The sequence below is a fragment of the Numida meleagris genome, unplaced genomic scaffold (genome assembly GCF_002078875.1).
Source record: "Numida meleagris isolate 19003 breed g44 Domestic line unplaced genomic scaffold, NumMel1.0 unplaced_Scaffold165, whole genome shotgun sequence".
NCBI lineage: Eukaryota > Metazoa > Chordata > Aves > Galliformes > Numididae > Numida > Numida meleagris.
In genome coordinates this window covers 799,264-815,742 of record NW_018363448.1, presented here as the reverse complement: position 1 = coordinate 815,742, position 16,479 = coordinate 799,264, and the positions used below count along the sequence as shown (strand labels likewise).

The 16,479-nt window shown below is 38.6% G+C and overlaps 1 long non-coding RNA gene across 1 annotated transcript; it reads right to left on the bottom strand.

Moving 5' to 3' along the window:
• Positions 1 to 504: 504 nt before the first annotated feature.
• On the bottom strand, positions 505 to 8,933 carry LOC110390657. The gene is made up of 2 exons (XR_002433814.1): positions 8,592 to 8,933; positions 505 to 5,887 (listed from the first exon to the last, which is right to left on the bottom strand). It is a non-coding gene; the product is annotated as an uncharacterized LOC110390657 (long non-coding RNA).
• Between the last annotated feature and the right edge of the window lie 7,546 nt (positions 8,934 to 16,479).

The window sequence follows — 16,479 nt, the reverse complement described above, 5'->3', positions numbered from 1 at the left end:
AAAAGAGCAAAAATGTAATACTCTGTCCCAGTTTATATCTACTGCTTGTGTCTAACTTACTGAAATCAGATAAGTTCTTGTGGTCTTTTGCAGATTTTGAGGGGTGGAGTAAGAAGGTACATCTATTTGTTGCACTATTTCTCAAGTTTTTTTCTTAAAGTGAAACTGTTTTATGACAGACAAAGTCATTTACTTTTGAGGGCAATAAAAAAATAGATTAATGCAAAGCATAAAAATCGACATACAAAAAAGATGTGCTTTAATAATCTAAACTGATGTGTTTTTACTGTCAAATAACTCAGCTTTCTGACTTGATTCCAAGTCTTGCTTCTCCATGTTAGTTATGCAAAGCATACAGGGTAATTCTGTTTTCTACCTAAAGTTCTGTCTAATTTCTGCAAATTGCATAAATATTTAAATAGAACCACTTTTATTTTTCTTGATGCACAGATTGCTTTTTTTTATTTGTCTTAATCCATTAAATAAGATTTTGGGGGCATTTTCTTTTTTTTTAAGTTCCATATTGAAATGTCTAATTTTTCAAGCTGCCAAAGGTACTGACATCCATAATTTTAAAGTAACAATTCTAAAAAAAGCATTTGAGTTTTATCTTTTTTTAATATTTATGCTGAAGTCATAAGATTAATTTTGCCTAGCTTTTTTTTATATCCCTGATGCGACATACATGTCCACATACATATTTTGTATGCATACTCTACTTAGTTGGAAATTCTTTTAAGTTTTAGAAATTTAGAAAGAATGAGACAAGATTTATAAACAAGATTTTTTAAGATTAAGACAATTTTTAAGACAAGATTATTAAACAAAATTTATAATTTTTTTGTGAAATAATGAAAATCTAATTGCTTGGGTCTTCAAATAGATTTTAGTCTGAGAAAGCAGAGATAACCTTGTCAATTTATAGTAACCTGTACTTAAAAAAAACCCTTGGTCTTGATCCAACAGACTTTTGAATCTACATGAAGTTATACCTAACTGTACAGGCTTAGCTAATATCCATTTCCAAAGTCCTCTGTCTTTAGGAAGTACAGCTAAGGAAATTAACTGTGAAGGGCTATATTCGTACACTAAGGTTATTTTCAGAGTTTTCCTCTTCTTTAAATTACCTTCAGCTTGTTATAAATTAGACCGCATCGAATCAGATCATAGAAAAATATTTATTAATTCGAGTAAGCAAAAACACAAGCAAAACGCAGCGCTGGGCGGCCGGGAAGTCGCAACTTCCACAACAGCACGCAATCTGAGCGAGGTTTGAGTCCCGTCTTTTATACAGTCCTTAGTTCCTGTATACGTGACCTTCCAGTGTATGTGGGCCGTTGCTAGGGGGTCGGCGTCTGGGATAAAGTTCGTAGTTATCTTCACCGCTTCCAGCGGTTTCCGTTGTTGCAACATTGTTTATTTTCCTGATGTCCTGACAAGGGGGCTTTTTACAAAGCAATCCTCGATTTGGCTTTTTACAAAGCAGTCCTCGATTTGCCTGACAACTATCACCATAACAGGATGTTTGCCCGCAGCCTGTACCCCCAACCGCCAGGTCGTTTAGCACTTCCCTTTACAATGAACAAACAGTCATAAAGAAGGCTCCCAATCTTCCCATCCCTAGCCGTGAGTCTGTTCTTATACAAATAACACCTCATACAATGAACAAACGACTTTACGTCTTATCACAAGCTTATTAAAATATTTCTCAAAAGCAGGAGGTGTAATTTATTTGAAAATGGCAGGCAGATGAATGGCTGAAGAAGAAAAATCTTAATGGAAGTAAACAATTTCAAAAATCCTTACTGTCATTTTCCAGCAGTGGATTTTTGTAAAGACAGATTGAATAATCCTCCTGTCACACTTATGAGGGTGATATATTTTAATATATTTGTTTTCCAGAGCAAGAAACTAAGGTGATGAGGTCATAGTACTGTACGTAGTAATATACAGGAGATAGCTGCATTTCCGCTCACCATATTAAAGGTTCTTCCTCTGTGGTCAAGGGTGATCAAAAATCTGCCTAAACTGTCAGACAATATCAGAAATATCAGAAATACCAGCTCATCACAAACAATATTTTATGTGAGTATGCTAACTCCAAGGGCATATTTTCATCACAGTATCAAGTTAATGTTACCTTTGAGCCCCAAAAACTGACAGCATACCACCAGAGAAACTGAAGAAATGCTGATGTGGAAACAGTAGTTCACCTCGCCTAGTGAACTGACATGAGCAGAACTCTTGCTTTGCATATTTAATACTGCATCATGTGGTTACCCGATAAATGCTTACAAACAACTGTTGTGCATCTGCATTTTTATTTTTCTTTACTATGAGGTAAAGTACTAATTGACTGAAGATGATACGCAAAAAGTTTTAATTTTTTTTTTAGTACAAGTCTGAACTTCTTTAGTGATGAATAGACATGGTATGTTTTTTTCATTGTACTTTAATGTCATAGCGGGAATGTTCTTTTTTTCTTCCCTCAAAAGTCTCAGGAGCATTAAGATAGATTTTCCTTCCTTTTCTCCTTGGATTGCAGCGTTTCACACATTGATAAGTGTTAAGTAGTGATTAGTATTTAACAGTATCATTTCAGGTATGTGGGCTCAGTCTTGAAAGTAGTATGAATGAAGAAATACAAGCTTAATTTTAAACCATCTAACAACCTTTCTCACAATTACTCATTTTTCTCGCACCATCCAAATGTTAGCAATGCTAACATTTCATATGTAAAATGCTAGGCTAATGTTTCAGTATACTATGTTATACTAAGAATACTGCGAATACTGATGACTTGGTGCTTTAAAGCATATGTCAGTTAGGGATGAGGACTGCGAGGAGTTCAGGAAAAGAGAGGCTACTGTTGCCAAGCAAATTTCCCCTTTAGAGTGGAAAGATCCATTAGAACTTCCCTTCCTTTCTGCTTAGTGATGATGACCATTCAAGCAATGTTTTTTAATACTTCAGAGGACTAATAGATGTAGAACATTTGCATATATCCTGCAGACTGACATACCCTGCTCTTCAGCCCACTATTACAAGAAAAAAATTAACAATTACCTGTCATTGGCATGCAGGGCTGCTCAGAAGTACCTTTATCTTTCACTCAGTACTTCTTTATATTCAGATCCAAACTGCTCTCAGCAACTAAATAGGAAAGTTGAATCATATCATGAATTTTTCCTTCTGAGGGTTAAATAATTGTTTTCTCATACTTCTTTCAAAACTGGATGATAAACGACCCTCCTTTTTGCATCAGATTCCATTTGCATCAAGAAGGAGAGCTCTTGTTATTTTCAACACAGACTTTAATTAGGGGTGATTTCTAAGAAAAGTATTGCAAAGCTAGGCCTAGCTGTGATCTGAATAGGAAGAGGTACATGAGATGAAGCACTCTACCTATGTTAGATAAAGCCAAAGTCCACCAGCCATCCCAGCTGCAGTCTGGCATCTTCTATGAGACCCCACAGCCTTCACAAAACTAGATTTGTACTGCTATCATGATTTCTGCTAACTTTCAGGTTACATAATGATCTTCCAACATCTACCCCTTGGTCATTAGGCAGAGCAAAACACCTTTGGACACAGGCTTTCAAACCACCAGTTATTTTGGCCTTACAACAGCAACCTACTCACTGCCTTTGTCAGCTTTTGTATGTTCAGTTCTACACTGGGAAGAAATCTAGAATGATTTTAGAAGCCTGAGTTTAGTCTCCTTCTACTTAAAACTATTACAGTTCTTGAAAATGTTGGAAGACAGTAGAGAATGTTACTTTAAATCCTTCAGACAGGTTTTTTGTTTTTTTTTTTTTCCACAGCATTCTGATGTATAAGGATGTATCTGTCTACCACTGTCAGGAAGGATGTTGTAACCCTGACTGAATTCAGAGGGAATCATGTAGTTGTCCACACCTCAGGCTGTGTGGAGAGCATGAGCCTTTCACTGGCATTACAGGACAGCAGTCAGAACAGATGTGTGAGATGTGAGCAGGTAGATGACCTGCACTGCCTTGTAGCAAGGCTACAGGATGAAACGTATAGGTTAAAAAGTGTCATGGGAGACAAAAAGAAGAAGTGGGGAAACAACAATCTATCCATGTGCAGACAGGTTATTTCAAAGGAAAAAAACACAAAATCCAAGGGTATCCCATCAGGTTGAGGAGAAAACTTGTCATATAAGGCTCTACAAAGCAGCCTTCCACCTCCAACATTCTTGCACTGTACAACAGGACTCATCACTGAATAAAACATATTGCTTCTCATTCTCTGGTAATTTACTATGCAGTGAGGCTGCTTCAGCACACATCGCCTCCCCTGGTGATATTCCAGAATCTTTGCCGTCAGGCCAATCCATGACCTCTTCCAAAATTCCTAGATGACTGGGATTCCCTATTCGAGCCTGTTCTGTGGTCAGTGTGACCCACTTGGTGTAGCATCAGTTGTTGATGTGTGGAGCCACCCTCCCTTTGAAAATCCAGCCCACCACAGGCTGTTGGGATGACAAGAAGAGCTGTGCTTCAGTACCAACCACTTCCAAAGCAGCTCGGAACCCCTTCATATGTTGTCCATATCTCTTTATCAGTTGGAGCGTAGTGGGCCTTAGATTCTCTGTATCCTTGACTCCAAAACCCTAGGGGTCAAACTTGAATCTCTCCCAGTGCTTTCTGCTGGAGGCTCCAGGTAGGGCCATTCACCCCAGCTACAGTGTAGAGCACATTTTTTTTACATCTTGTCCTGCCTGGACTGGCCCAAGGGCTGCTGCATGGATTGTCTTCTGCTTAATTTGTTCAAAGGCTTGTTGTTGCTCAGAACTCCATGTAAAATCATTCTTCTTCTGGGTCACTTGATAGAGAAGGTTTACAGTCAGGCTGTAATCTTGAATATGTATTCTCCAAAAACCCCAAACACCTAAGAAAGACTGTGTTTCCTTTTTGCTAGATGGTGGGAACATGGCAATTATTTTGTTGATCCCATCCACAAGGATCTGATGACATCCATCTTGCCATTTTATTCCAAAGAATTGGATCTCTTGAGTAAGTCGCTTGACCTTACTTTGCTTTATGACAAAGGATTTGAATTCTTTTTTCCCTTTCTCAGAAACTTCCTCTATCTCAAAAACTTCCTCTACTGTGTTGCTTCACATGATGATGTTGCCAGTATATATGTTCAGAAGTTTCCCCTATTCTAGTGCAGTCTGGATGAGACCATGGCAATTGATAGGGCTGTGTTTCAACTCCTAGGGTGGTCAATTCCAGGTGTACTGGATGTCCCTTCCAGTGAAAGCAAACTGTGGACTGGATTCTGCCACCAAAGGAACTGAGAAGAATACACTGGCAACATCAGTTGTGGCATATCACTTGGCTGCCTTTGACTCCAGTTTGTATTGAAATCCTGTCATGTCTGGCATATCAGCACTCAGTTGTGGCATGAGTTCATTCAGGCCATGATAGTCCACTGTTAGCCTCTGAACTCCCTTGGCCATATGGGACTACTGAATGTTGAGTGAGTCTTACAGATTACTCCTTGGTTCTCCAGATGATGAATCAATTTGTGGATAGGAATTAGGGACTCCTGGCTGGTGCAATATTGCTTCCAGTGCACTGTTGTGGTAGCAGTTGGCACCTGCTGTTCTTCTACTCATAGCAGCCTCACAACAGCAGGGTTCTCTGAGAGACCAGGCAAGGTAGGCAGCTACTTAATGTCCAAGGTAGCTATACCAAAAGATACCAAAAGCCCACCTGTACCCATTGGGCCCTGAATTCATAGTGAATTGAATTCATGATGAAGTAGCCCCTCCTGAGGCCTCTGGTGTGGTCAGAAAGGATGCTTTTGCCACTCATTCTCAGTTGGGTTTTCTTCAGACAGAATTCAGAAAAACAACCTTGAAAACAAATAAAACTACTGAAAGAAAAGATCAGCATTGTGACCAGCAGCTGTTAAGCTATGTCATTTATAACAATTATGTTTGAACACTTTTGGTCAGTTCTGTTATTATCTCAACCCTTTGAACACCATGTTGGGCACTACAAGGACTGCGTTGATTTAACCCTATAGACAGGTAAATAGAACACAGTCCTTTCACTCACCCCACACCTCACTCTCAATGGTATAGGGGAGAGAATCAAAAAAAGGAAAAAAAAAAAAGGACAGAAGAGAGAGAAGAGAGATAAATAAGAGTAATGATAATAATGATTTATCATTATTATTATGTTTACACAAAACAAAAGATGCATAACACAATTGCTTGCCACTTGCTGACAGATGTCCAGCCTGTCCCCATGCAGCAGCAGCTCCTCTGGACAACTCCCTTCAGTTTTATAGTTTTTTCACATATGGTATGGAATGTCCCCTTGGCTAGTTTAAGTCAGCTGTCCTGGTTCTGTCCCCACCCAGCTCCTTGTGCTCCCCCAGTCTCTTCACTGGCAGGACTGTATGAGAAGCTGAAAAAACTGAAACATCCTTGGTTTTGTGCAGCACTGCTCAGCAACAACTAAAACATCAGTGTGTTATCAACATTCTTTTTTCCATTGTTTTTTGCCAAAACAGCATCACACCAGACACTATGAAGAAAATCTACTCTGTCTCAGCTTAACCAGGACACCATTGAATAATCCATCTTTCAAATTAGTATTTCTCTAATTTAGAGATAAGGATGTGGTGTGGGAAATTGGCCTTGCAGAAGTCAAGGTAGATCAGTTACACTACCTTTGTCCATCAATGCCGCCACTCTGTTGTAGAAGCCCACCAGATTGGTCAGGAACAATCTGCCCTTGGTGAAGCTGTGCTGGCTGTCTCAGATCACCTTCTCATCTCGCATGTGGCTTAACATAGCTTTCAGGAGGATCTATTCTGTGATCTTCCCAGGCCCAGAGTTGAGGCTCACTGGCTTATAGTTCCCCAGGTCTTCCTTTCTCTTTTTCTTAAAAGTGGGAGTTATGTTTCCCTTTTTCCAGTCACCAGGGGCTTTGCCAGACAGCCATGACTTTTCAAATATTAATGGAGGGGTGCTTGGCAAACACATCAGCCAGTTTGTTCAGAACCCTGGGATGCATGTTATTTGGCCTCATGGACTTGTACACATTCAGCCTCATGAGAGGTCTTGGACTTGATCTGCTCTTACAGTTGGAGGAATTTTTCTCCCCCAACCCCACCTAGGAGTTCAGGGGCACAAGGGGAATGGGAAGCATGACTGCCCATGAAGTCTGAAGCAAAGAACTTGCTGAGTACATCAGCCTTCTCCATGTCTGTTCAAACCAGTTCTCCCTCCTATCAGAGGGGGTACACAGTCTTTTGCCTTTCTCTTCTAACCAATGCTTCTAAAGAATCCCTTTTTGTTATTTTTCACATTCCTTGCCAAGTTCACTTCCATCTGCACCTTGGTTTTCCTGACACATTCTTTACATGTCTGAACAGTATCCCTGTATTATTCCCAGGTCTGGTCATCCATCCCTACTTCTACTGCTTATACTTTTCCTTCTTACCCCTCAGTTTGACCAGCAGGCCCTTGCTCAGCCATGCCAGTCTCCTGCCTCCTCTGCTTGATTTCCTATGCTGAGAGATGGAGAGCTCTTTTGCTCTCAGAAAGGAGTCCTGACAGCTCTGTTCCATTCCTATGTCCCTAAGGACAGTTTTTCAGGGAATCTCATCCAATAATTCCTTAAAAAGATGGAATTTCACTCTCCTGAAATTCGAGGTCATAACTCTGCTCTTTGGCAGGCCACTAGTTTTACTAATTGTCTGAACAAGTTGTTTTTGTGATTTGTTTGGATTATTAGCCAGGGTATACAACAATTTCTGTGGTATTCTCAAGGAATATCTGATATTCCATATTACAGTCTTGACTGGAGTAGGGAATAATGAATAGCATAATCCTCATATACAGAGAATAGAGTGTATTGTATGTTCAGGAAACACAGTGCACGTCTGCAGCTTTCTGCAAAGTATCACTAGGTGTCACCTCGCAGTAATTTTATTCCTGTAACGTGTATAGAGCGGTATTCTGGGATGGGAAAAATCCATTATTTTAAATAAATATCCCAGAATGGATTTTTGTATTGACTTTTCCAGGGCTTCTGAAGCTCAGTTTCCTTTATGAAACACAGGAAATATTGGGGTGTTATCAACTCATATTTCTATGAAATATTAATATGATTTCCAGATCATACTGATTTTAGTAAAGACCAAAATAATACGAGCACATAATCAAACATGCATTAAAGCTGAAAACTGTCCATGTGCTTCTGTAACCTGGAGATTTTATTTATAGATCAGTCAATTGGGGAAGAATCAATTCCACCTTTGGACCTCTATTAGAAAAATATTGATTAAAATATTACAGTACAAGTATTTTAAGGTTTATTACATGGTCTTATTTCTAGATCTGTATCCATGACAGAGGGACAGCAGGCCCACAGGCCCACTGGCTCAAAAAAAGGGGGAAAGGAAAAACAACAGCAGCAATGATCTGAGGAGGAAAATGAACTTAGTTTACTAATTATAATTGCGAAAAAAAATACAAATTAACTGGTATTGAAGCTAATAAATGAAATAAATGAGAGAGAGTTTCTGAAAACCAAGGTTCTTACCAAGGTTCTTGGCCAGGGAGCAAAGAGAGCCATCCCGTGACTTCCAATCAGTTTTATCTTTCCCATGACTGGAAAAAGGAAACTGAACAGCAAAGTTTTCTGGGAGCTGTAATGCATCGCTTCTCTTCAAAGATCGGTAAACAGAACTTGTTGACTATCCACAGAACTGCAGCATTAACCCTTTAATTCCCAGTGCACTACATGATGTTATGATGTGGAATATCAATAATAAAAATCATAAAACCACAACAGTTTAAAAAGCAGAATTAAGACTCGTGTGACAAGGAGCCTGTTTCTGGCTGGTAGCAATCATGATATGCGAAGTGAGTTGACATTATGTGATGTAAGTGCTGCCGAGCGACCTGCTTCTCAACAATGATATGTTGTTAACTACAACACTATGGATACAGAATACTATGGATATGCTGAAATATACTAGAACACACTGGAAACACCACATTCCACGTATCTGGGGATTACATCATTACATCATAAATCATTAGTAAATCAGTAGCTACGTGCTGCCGAGTGACCTGCTTCTCAACAGTAAGGAACTTCAGACTTGCACAGCAGCATTATTTGCTTAGTCATAATTTGACCTGAAAATGTATTTCATTAATTCCTCGCAGTGCTCAGACATTTCACTGCAGGTTATTCAGTATAATTATGCAATGCTGATGCTGATGAAAAGCAGCAGCTAATTTCAAATGCATCACAGTGTGTTCATCTGATCTTTTGAGAAGTCTGATTTTCTTGAAATTATTGGACCATTAACTGTATTTGTTTGATTTTCCTTACTCATAAACATTCAGTTCAATCTGTCAGACAGGTGAAAAGATCTGCAAATATTCTAATCTTACTTTAACTGTCATAAAGTTTCTTCTCTGAGTCTCTAATCTTCACCTATGAGCATAGGCTAATAAATTACTGGCAAAAAAAAAAAAAAAAAGGAAAATGCAAAATGTGGAGTCCTTGTGCAAAGAAAAAGAAAGCAACATTACCTAAATTCCTTAATTCCATCCCACCCCCAAGAAAAGAAAAAAAGAAAACTCAAGATATATAGTTAGCAGAATGATGTTTTAAAGTGTGTGGGATTTTTTTTCTTTTTTAGTATGTGGCAATAAATCTTTTGTTTGGAATTTGACTTATCGCTTTTCAAATGTTCCTTACTTCATTCACTGGAATTTTAGGGTTTGCCTAAAAGATAACTCAAAAACAAACAGATTTTGCACCTCCTTTCAGTTTGCTACATTCACTTGGAATGTATTGGGTGGGGCATAGTGATGATTGCACAAACTTTGAGGATTAGCAGATATACTCTCATTTAGTGCTGATAGGACATGGTATTAAAGGCAGTATAAAAATGAATGAGTTTGTTTATGCAGTGTGTGCACACTGGTTGTGTTCCAACCTTGAGCAGCAGCAAATGCACCTTTTCCAAATCCAGAGTAACAAGAAAAGATCAGATAGTAAACTGACTTGCTAAGTTGGTGGGTTAGCTACTTACACAGCTCAGGGGTGCCAGCTGACAGGAAATAACAAGAGCATGTAGGTTAATCTGGACTATAGCCTGAAATCAGTCTTTCACTAATAGCAGAATTGCATGTTGTAAGCCATAAAGAAAATAGGCATTAATTGAACTTTTGGTTGCTAAACAAGAATTATATAAAAGAAATTTCAAGCCTGTTCCCTGAGTTGAAAAAGTTGGGCAGCTATGAATAGGAGTCTTTGGCAACTTAAAATCATGAAAGACATAATTTTCTGCCATTAACATGGGAATAGACTTACTAGTTATAGGATTTTAATATTTTAATTTATTTGTTTATTCCCGCAGGCCTACACCCATAGCTAGGTTTTTCAGGACAGCAAAATTATCTCTCTGCATACTGTTTTATATGTGTGCTCTTGGAGAATCACGGGGTTGGAAGGGACCCCTAGAGTTCATCAAGTCCAACACCCCTGCCAAAGCAGGCTCCTTACAGCAGGCTACACAGGTAGATGTCCAGGCAGGTCTTGAATATCTCCAGAGGAGACTCCACAACCACCCTGGGCAGCCTGTTCCAGTGCTCCATCACCCTTACTGTGAAGAAGTTCCTTCGCACATTGGCGCAGAACTTCCTGTGTTCAAGTTTATGGACATTTCCTCTTGTCCTGTCCCCACAGACCGCTGAAAAGAGGTTTGCCATGTCTCTTTGTCTCCCACACTTAAGATATTTATAAACATTAATAAGAATTTTCATCTCAATAAGCAGTATATTATCAAATTTTAAGTGAAAGATAAATGTAGTATTATATATTACCTAAAATCAGTTCTTCTCAGGAGTTTCCTTTCAGTATTGCAGTGGCAACAGGGCAACTTCAATCTCAAAGGAATGTCATAGGTCGACTGGCAAATTTTTAAAGACACAAGAAGGAATTCCTGGAAGAGAAAAATTGTGCAATTGATGTTCAAGAAGGTATTTCCCTTAGCAGGAATTGCTCAGTATTTCAAAGTATTTGCAGTCTTCTCTATAGGAAATTGATGGTATTTGGACTCCGTGTTGTTCTCATGCTGTTCATCCTCATCCTTCTTAACATTAAAAAAAAAAAAAAAAAATTCATGTTTTATATACTTCCACAAAATTTCAGATTGATTATTTCTCAAGCCAATAAGCATCTTTAAAGTACACACAAAGCATTAAGGGGCATATGACTGTGTATAATTTTGTTTGACAAATCAAGTCAGGGATCACATGCACAAGCTTTAAGAATGTATGAGCTGAGTAATCTAGAAATATATTTATGAACAAAGATAAAATGATTATGAATGTAGATTGGTCTAGTACAAATTATTGGGGAGTTGCTGGATTTTTTAAATATTCATAGAATCATTGAATCATAAAAGTTGGGAAAAACTACTAAGATCGTCTAGTCCAATCGTAGACCCATTATCACCTTGTCCACTAAACTACGTCAGCTTCAGAGCATCTTGGAATCTCTGAAGGTTGAGGACTGAACAATCCATGTTTTGAAAATATATGTATTTTAAAAAATTATGAAATTTATTGTTGGACCAACTCCAATATTTCCTGAATGTCAAATTACTACCATCTTTCTGATTGACTTGACTTGCCATACTTTTGAATTGTTTCATAGTTAAGCAAGAATTTAGTTTTACTATTCCAGTTCCTACAGAAAAAAGGCTTATGAAATCATTTGGCCATTTTCCCTCTCTGATCAAGCTTTGTTAAGTGTAGTAGAGACTGAAAAATTCTGAAATTCTACCAGTTTTCAGAAAAACTAGGAAAAGGTGAAAATCTCAAATAATGACCTCTACTCAGTCCCATTATCTGTTTGGGTAGATGTCAGCCAGCTGGCTTCTCAGCACACACAAAACTCCAAAAAAACTGAATCTGTTTCCAAACAACTGTGTGATATGAGAATGTCACACTCACAAAACAGAGAAACATTTATCTGACACCTTTGAGAGAGCTTTGATTTATTATTATTGTGAGATTTACTAGCTAGAAGGCAAACTCACCTGTAGCAACAACTTAATGATGTCTTCTTTTCAACTTTCCACATCTGTCTTTTCTCTGGTCATATAACAACTTCTTAAGACTCATGGTCAGCTGTTGTTCATCAAAATCTTCTCTCTTCAGTTCAGCTAAATGCTAATTTTTCAAGAACATTTACGTGTGCTTCTTTCATCAACTGCTATTGTTAGGTTATTCTTGGGAACAAAATGCATTAAAGTGGGATTATTATTGAGACATATCAGGAAAGTAAGAAAAGGAGAAAACTGACAGTCCAACATAGTTATTTCCAACATACATAACACAAGATGAGGCAATTTAACAGTGAAATTATATTTCAACAAAAACTAGGCAAAACAAAGTAATATGAACACTAAGACCTATTATGTTCAGGCATGCTTATTTAAGTGTTTGTTAAAAAGAACTTTTCTGCAGCTGCCTGGGAAAGCTCAATGGTGAGTCTAATCTGTCCATGATGAATGGTGTACACATGAGGGACTGCACAGCACAGGCACTGCATGTACATTGTGCTCATAGCTCCTGGATGTTCCTATGTAAGGTGGTTTTACTTCAGTAATTACCACTGAGACCGTAGCATCAGTTTCTGTAATTTGTATGTTTGTACTGCCAGTCATCCTGCTGGTTGCCTTGATTACTTCTTTCTATATTACACTCACTAGTAAAAAGGAGCAGACAGAGCTATATTGATTAGCCTAAGGTAAGTTCTGGCCTTAAACTGAAATGTTGTTCTTCCAGCACCCATTCCACAGATAGAGAAGCTCCTGCTGGGAGCTCTGCCTGGATCTGCCTCCACCTCTGGATATTTCTCCATATTCTGTTTTATGCAAGAGGCCTTAAGGAAAACTATTTTGACATCAGAGAGGAAGGTGGCATTAAAACATAAATTGCTGGAAGCACAAATGCACACAGCATTCTCTTAAACAGTGTTTCCAATATGACTGTCATTGAATGCGCATGACAGTATTAATAGAGTCTTCTTAACTAAAATGAAGTCCACAAAATTAAGCATAAAATGTCCTATGGAAAATTATTTCTAACCAATTTTATAAATCATTCATCTGAATTCCAGAATATTAATTATTCTGGTAAGCATTGCTTTCTCAAGCAAATATAAAAACAGAAATATTATCACATCTTTTTTTTCCATTGGCTTGAAGAGGAGTAAAGGTTGTTTTGTACAGACTGTGAGATTTTTGTTGTGTGGGTCTCTCTCATGCCCATGGAGTTGTGCAGTGAGCATCATGAGAAGCTAACATGATATGAGCTGTATGTATTCAATAAGTAGGAAAGGTTTTACAACATGACACTAAATCCTGTCAGAATTGTCTCTTATGGTACTTGGGATGTTCCTTTGCCATCTTCTGACCGTGATTAGAAGAGCCTTTGCTAACAGCATGTCCCATGAGAGTTGCTGGGAAAATTTCTGCTCCAATAGGCTTGCTCCATCATCTTTATCCCAAAAAAAGACAGCAGAGAGTCTTCAGCTTTCTTTATTCAAACGAAGGGAGAGTCCACTGGGGAATACCCCCGTGGTGTCTCTCAAAGTACTGGGGGACACAGCCCCTCTTTTATCCCTGTACCCCAATGCTAATGAGCCCTTCCCCCTTTCCCCATTGGCTGAGGTATTCGGGGTTCACATTCTTCTCTGTTCACCTATCACACACTCATCCCTTCAAGTAGGTACACCCCTTCATTTCCTTTGTTTATACACACTTTGTAATCTGGACTCAGAGTTTGTTGTTTTGCCTGTCTAGAACTATCTTTGTATCCTGTAAAGTCTATCAGTCTTCGTTCTGTCCAGCAGACAAGCTAGCAACTCTTGTCATACACCTGCAAGATAAGTTTGTTTAATCAGTTCTTCTCAGATTTTATTTTGCAAGGACGTCTTATCCTTTCTTCTTTAATCTCAAGAGTAAAAAGTTGTTTGGACTGCTGGATACAATGTAAATGATTTTTCCTTCTACTAACTACCAGATAGTGAAACTCTAACTGAGATAGCTGTTAAATCTGCAAGTGTGTAATGTTTTAAGCTGAATGCTCTGTCCTGGTATGAACAGTGTATGCTTAGGGAAATGACAACAGTATCTAATCTAAGACAGCATCTATCTATAATCATGACCTTAAATGGGGATTTTCCCAGATAAAGCAAACAGTTTTTCTGTCTGAGTCAAAAGTCACAGTGATTATTCTTGTGCCTGTGGTAAATCAGGGCTGCTAGTCAGCACTGCAACTGAAGCTGCAATTTGAAGAAATCTTCATCTGAACTGAGGACCTGCCCTCATACTCTTGTAGAAATGAACTTGGAAGAGAGAAGTAGTTTACTTTTCTTTCTCTGATGTTCTCATTATAGCTGGGGACTCTTCTGTGTAGGTACCATTTCTGGTAGAGTAAGAAGGAAGAATTCAGATGTAGGAAGCAGCATTCATGTAGATATTAATGAGCAGAAATGCAAATGTTACTGTGTTTTGGTGCGAAGGACATCAAATCTTACTAATAAGGGGTGAAGAACCTAATTTTTGCAGGTTTTCTCGGCTTGAATAAAATGTAGAACCTGAGAAGGACGCAGACTTTCCAGAACGACCCAATTACATTTCCCTAAGCTGTCAGTAAAATAAAAGCATTTTTCTCTGTTGAAATAAGACATGAAAATGGCAAGCTCAAGAGAGCAGGTGTTTAAGAAGGCTGAATACAAGAAAGAAAAAAGAATAAAAATATTTTCAGCAGTCAGACAACCTAAATAATTCTACTTGAAAAATAAACAGAAATACTGAAATGGCTATTGTACATTTTCCTTCAGTTTTCTTGGTGTACTTTGATATCTCATTGCAATGATTCATGATACATCATTCAGATTAAAAATCCGGATTTTTTTTTCAGTTTATAGATCTTCTGGGATCTTGTGTTATTTCTTCAGACTAAGCCACTTTGTATTTAAAACAAACAAAATCAAAACAAAACACTCATTTGTGCTTATTATTTCCAAAGAAGTTGAAAATAGTTCTGTGAATAGTAATTCCATGTTCAGTATAATAGCTAACCTCAAAATAATCAATAATATTTTTCAAGAATGGGTCACAAATGTTCTACCAAGTCTTTTAAGACTCGGGATACATAACTCGGTTTTGGATGTTCAAAAAAGTTCACCATACAGAGTTACTGCCGTTGATGCTTAACAGTAGTGAAGTTCTTCAATGCTTTGCCTATTAAAAGGCATCAGAGTATATGATGAGTCATACGGTGGCTTTAAAACTGATTAGAGGAAGACTTAGATACACCACAAGTGCAATTAAGCCACTTACTTGACTATGAAGTAATTTAATTTCTGAAGAAATTTTATTCAACTTCTTTTTTTACAAATGAGCAGATTAACAACTTCACTTGTATTGAGACAAACCTATATCCTTGCTAAATGATAATCCTTTAACTAACGGACTGAATGACCAGAGGTTTGTTGTCAGGTATTAAAGTTATCACAGAATCACAGAACTGTAGGGGTTGGAAGGGACTTCTAGAGATCATCAAGTCCAAGCCCTCTGCCAAAACAGTCTCCCTACAGCAGGAGGTGTCCAGACGGGTCTTGAATATCTCCAGAGAAGGAGACTCCACAGCCTCTCTGGGCAGCCCGTTTCTGTGCCTGTTTCACCTTCACAGTGAAGAATTTCTTTTGCATATTGGTGCGGAACTTCCTATGCTCAAGTTTGTGGTTGTTTCCCCTTGTCCTGTCCCCACAGACCACTGAAAAGAGGTTTGCCATGTCTTTTCGTCTCCCACACTTAAGATATTTATGAACATAAATAAGATCCCTTCTCAGTCTTCTTTTCTCAAGGCTGAACAGACCCAGGTCACCCAGCCTTTCCTCATAGGGGAGATGCTCCAGGTCCTTTATCATCTTTGTGGCCCTCTACTGTACTCTTTCCAGGAGATCCCTGTCTTTTTTGTACTGGGGCCTTCCAATACTTGAAGGGAGCATATAAATAGGAGGGGAAGCAATTGTTCACAAGGGTGGACAGCGATAGGACAAGAAGGAATGGTTTTAAACTGAGACAGGGGAGATGCGGGTTAGGAGGAAGTTTTTCACACAGAGGGTGGTGATGCGCTGGAACAGGTTGACCAGGGGGGTTGTGGATGCCCCCATCCCTGGCTCCATTGAGGCCAGACTGGATGTGGCTCTGTGCAGCCTGGTCTAGTGGTTGGTGACCCTGCACTCAGCAGGGGGATTGAAACTCGATGATCTTTGAGGTCCTTTTCAACCAAGGCGATTCCATGATTCCATGATTCCATGATTCCATGATTCCATGATTCCATGATTCCATGATTCCATGATTCCATGATTCCATGATTCCATGATTCCA